Genomic DNA, 5296 nt, shown 5'->3' with positions numbered 1-5296 from the left:
TTTAGAACAATCACAATATTTTGTTTTACTACTGTGTTGGATTTATGTCACTACACATTTGTCCAAATCCACAAAATAGTTCACAGCAAGAGTAATTCATAAAGTAATCCGTTGGCGTGGGTGATAACCTGTGCCAGCATGGTTCCATTAGTTGTAGCAAATGCACTTCAGGGTGCATGACGCTATCATGGAGGAGGCCACCCATGCAGGGTGGAAGTACTGTCTGTACCTTACACTCAGTTTTACTGTAAGCTTAGAATTGCTGTATAAAATGCTGTTAAGAAGTAATAAAATGGGGGAATTTAAAAATGGAATCAATTTAAAGGTAGCAAAACAATAACATCAAAACCCACCCAAACAGCAATTCTTAACCAAACAAAAAATCAGCAAGCAGTATAGTACTAATCACTGAAGAAGAAAATGGAACTGGGCTGGAGGAGGCCTATGAAGCACTATGATTGTCCTAGACAGCTTGTCCTCAACATCAGTGACGTGGAAGTACACAATTTTAGACTTTCAATAGGTTGTATTTTTAATATTTGTAAATTTTGTTGTATGAAAGTCTTCAATCTCAATGAAGAACAGAATATTAGAAAATTCAAACAAAATAAAATTAGAAGGAACAGAACTCATTTCCTGATTTTGATGTGTTTTCTTTTTTCATAGTTGTGCCATACATAAAGTGCTTTTATTTCTCAGCAAGAATTTTGTCAACATAGCTTTCCAATTTCTCTTTCTCAGATAAAACCTGAAAATACATTTTCCCTTCTCTTGACCTCTCTCCCACAACTCCTCCTTCATTTCTCTGCCTGGCCATTGATGTTTTCTAAAGAAAGACATGCTTCTTTCTAATAGATACAAAATAAACTAGTGTTTTACTAGAATTTGAAATATCAAATAGATGATATCTATAAGAGCAATAAAACTCCATACACTGGACAGACAGGTAGGTATGTAATACACAATGCACATATTAATAATGTACTTATGTACATGACCAATTACATAAGGGCTTTAAAAATCTTAACCTGAAATTTAAATACACAGCAGTAATATGAAAGAATAAAGGTGAGACAGAGTAAGAAATAGGCAGGAGCCCTAGTCTCATAGTTTGTGAATAAAATACATACAAAATATTGGCATAAATTGGTTGTCCAGCAAAAAGATTCATGAAAGTCAGATGAATATCATACTGGCCTTCTTACTCTCAATCCAGGCCTCCTATGCTTCTAGCATGACACTGAAAATTAGATATTGTTCAATAGATTGTGTTGGCCTTTCTATAAGAATATTTTTATTGTTGTTGTTGTTCAACATTTCAACCCTTTCTTTATTTGTTTACTTTCACCATAATCTGTTCCATGATGATGATTTTTGCAATTAGAGATCAAACAAATAAAATAATATAAATATTAAAACCAGGCAATACATGACTGAAGATTACTTAGGAAATAAGGGGATTTATATTCTTTTGGTGGACATTACAGTATTCAAAGTCATAAAGAGAATTTCCTTTAATGACAATAGTGATTGTCTATGTTGATGACAAAGTAACTGAAAATCAAATTAATTTGAAATAAATGTAATTTAAATTATTTAAAAGGAATTACTGATGAATATTAAATATTTAATTAGGAACAAGAGATTTAAAGGCCACGAAACCTTCAACAGCGTTAAATTAAGCATTTAAATTTTATAATTAATCAAATCCCCTTTTATTATACATAATTATGCCCAAATTAAAAGGTATGACAATAGTATTTTAAGAATCCTTGCAGCAGGTGCTAATATTTCATTATATTATCACAGGACTGTTTTAAATACAAAACACCCATTAAAATTATTTTCAATATAAATGTTACTATGTTCTAGAAAGATGGGACCAAATAATAACTTTGTACTTCTTATTAAAAAAATATGAGGATGTCATAATTTCATTCCTTACTTATGTTGACACAAAAGCAAAATGTTATTCTGAGGCAGAGGTAAAATGTAATACCTGATTTGCATCAAAACACATATTCTTTTAATGATCTTCCTCCATGTCCATTTTCGTTTTTATTAAAATTGTATCCTGCGATAGATATCTTAGTTAGTTTATTTGGATATATATGAGAGAAAGGTCTGCGGGGAGTTTTGGGTCTCAATACTAGATCAGACTCATACTGATCTGCCTGTTTACAGCCTCCCAAAGGCTGGGATTACAGGTATGCACTACCACGTCCAGTCTCAATTACAGTCTAAGCGCACACCGGGATAGCAAGCCCAGGGACTGAACTCCTGGCCCCTGTACCTGCTTTCAGGCTCTTTAATCCACTGAGGTATTTGGCTCACCCTCAATTTGCTTGTATTAATCATTTTGCAGAGTGTATGTGTTTCAAAATATTTTCCATATATATATATATATGATTTTTGTCAACTATACTTAATTAATAAAATAAAATGAAATCCTGTTTTGTACATAATATCTGCTCTGGCCTTTCCTACTCCAACTTAATTAAATTCAAATTTCATGTTATAAAAGATTATCTAAAACTGAAAATATGATGAGAAGGGAAGCTAAATTCCCAAAAGAAAGATCACAATTTTCTATGCTAAAATGAACATACAGACATTTAGGCATTTAAAACAACTATGCAAAATTACCATGGTCAAATTGCCAGTTGTTGAATGAAAAGAATAATTACAGAAATAATGCCAACAAATAAGGCTCAGGTAGAAAGGAAATTTTTATTATAATCTCTCAGGTGGTTTAAGAGCTTTATTTTAAAGAATTCCAAAGTACTTTTAGAAAACTAAGACTGAAATGAGCAGAAATTAAAAGAAACAACAAGTTCCATTTTCTTTAGGAAAAAGACAGAACTGTAAAGCAGTTTCTGAAACATTTTATTCATCTAAGTATTTAATTTCATCTAAGAAAAAAATTAGATACAATGGAGTGCTTAAATAGTGCTTATGGGAATTTGATTTTATCTGAAGAAGCATAATAATTTTTTCATTTTTCTTGAAATCATTTTTATTAGGGTTAAGAAGTATGTAGATTAAGTAGAAAGATTAGTTTTGCTCAAAAAGTGAAGAGGCCAATAATGACAAAACTCATTAACTTCTCTCATACTCACTGGAGTCTTTGCACCTAACCTGAATGCAATGGGCACTTTAAGAAAATGTCTTGCACCTGTAGTATTCTATTCTGAGCCTCTAAGTTAGTGAATAGACTATCTACTTTATTTGTCTTTATTACCTGTAGAATAAAATATATGTATAATTAACTCTACTTTAATTATGTTAAAGGTGACCTACAAAAATATCATAAATTTCAATTGCCTCAGCTATGTGCTTCAGCAGTTAAATATCCCTTCTAGCCAAGCCAAGATAAGTCAGCAAATAAGCTGATAAATAGTGACCCTTCAAAGCACTTTTTAAAGTCCTCAAAGTCAAACTCTGCCATGCTTTACTTTCACCAATAAGATTAGGGCTTACATATCAGTTATTATAAGAGCTAATGCATAGAAGCTTGGGAGACCTTGATAATCTTGTCCAGTCATCTACCTTTATTGAAAAAAAAAGTGGCTTGATGGACAATTCTCTCAGTTCTTTAAGCCCAAACATAAAGTCATTCTAAGACATTAAATTATAGAAAAAGACAATGAGAGAATATTGACTATGATATATATTTTAATAAAACTTTAACTTCCACTTCTCTCCATTTTAACTTTTAAATTTAATAAAATCTTAGTGCGGTCTCCATCACTTTTTATCCTTTCCTCCCACATATAAATCAGGATTCTCCTGAGAAACACCCCCAATCAGACAGAAAGAAATATAAAAGCAAACTTTCACACCCTTCATTAGATACTCAGAATCTCCAAGTGTTAGAAATATTCCACTTAGAGAAAACTGGTGGCTTTCTTTCCTGGCACAAATACTGATCTAAACATAATAGACAAAAAAATATTTGGCAATGGAATGAACAGCTTATCTGTAAGTGGCAACATTGTTTCCTTACTATTACAGAGTAGATCTGATTCACTTTTTTTTGGCTCTCCCCAAGTGAATACTATTTTAAAAGTCACTATGCATGCGATCTCAAAATATTAGTCGCTATTATTGCTGAGTATTAAAGGCAAACATTTTACAAACAAGAAAGTTGAGAAAGTAAGATTATTTCCCCTTTTCAAATAGCAACATAAACCATTTAGCTTTTACCAAAGGTAGATGTACTGTTAAGGTCTAAAAGCTAACACAACCTGACCTACTTCCAAGCCTCTGCTTTTCCTGTACTTCTATTTGTATTCTTTTGGATAGCTCTGATAGTCCTTCACCTGATCTAGATCTCTCTAATTATTAGGTGCTACTGGCCAAACCAGCTTTGCTGGGGTGAATCATAACCACAGTCTAAGAAGCCTCTGATGATTCTCAATGTTCACAGCCCTCCACAGAGCTGCCCACGGAGGGAGAAACATATGTACACTTTGGCAAGTCTTAGTGAATCCCGTAGTGATTTCCTTTTGTGTTCATTTTTTAAACAACTATGATTTTCCTCTTTCCAAGGAGTTTAAAACACATCTTTGAATCAATAACACATAGTTTATAGTTTATTTTATTTTCAGGTAATCAGGAATATGACTACAGGTAACTAAAATATGTACATAAAATGATTTCCCACTACATACCTAGATCCTAGATTTTAAGATACACTATTCCCAAAATATCCTTTCACATTTAGTATATCCATTTTTTTCTGAGATGCAAATAAATAAAATTCATATTTTATTTATCTTGTATGATGTTCATCATCCCTGTTAAACTTCATATGTTAGTACTCCAAACTTTTAAACAAATATATGTCCCTATTCTTACTCCACAGGAAGATATTCAACAGATATTGATGCTTTGAATGGTAACTAGCGCACAAAGAACCAACTTAATGGAATAGTAATCTGAAAACAGATAGTATAATAGGCATAATAGTTATATCCCCTAAAATCAAGTATTTGCAATCCTAGTGACTATTATAGTAATACTGGGAAGAGGAGTTTTTGTAATAATTAGATAAAAGTTCTCAAGGAGCTCCCTCGATCATTCTATCATGTGAGGACAGAACAAGGATCATCCATTGTAAACGGAAAATAGGGGGGAAAATGACAACATCTTACATATTTTAGATAAAGCCCAATTATCATACCTTCTAAGCTTTTCCAGTTGTGTGATATTTAGGAAAAAAGTGATTACAAAAGTTAAGATATCCCAAGCTGAAGTTAAGTTTGCACGTCTTTGTATATTTTATGAGAAACTT

Source organism: Octodon degus, unplaced genomic scaffold (assembly GCF_000260255.1).
Source record: "Octodon degus isolate 3935 unplaced genomic scaffold, OctDeg1.0 scaffold00165, whole genome shotgun sequence".
Taxonomy (NCBI): Eukaryota; Metazoa; Chordata; class Mammalia; order Rodentia; family Octodontidae; genus Octodon; species Octodon degus.
The sequence above is the reverse complement of the archived record's forward strand: the minus strand, read 5'-3'. Positions refer to the sequence as shown.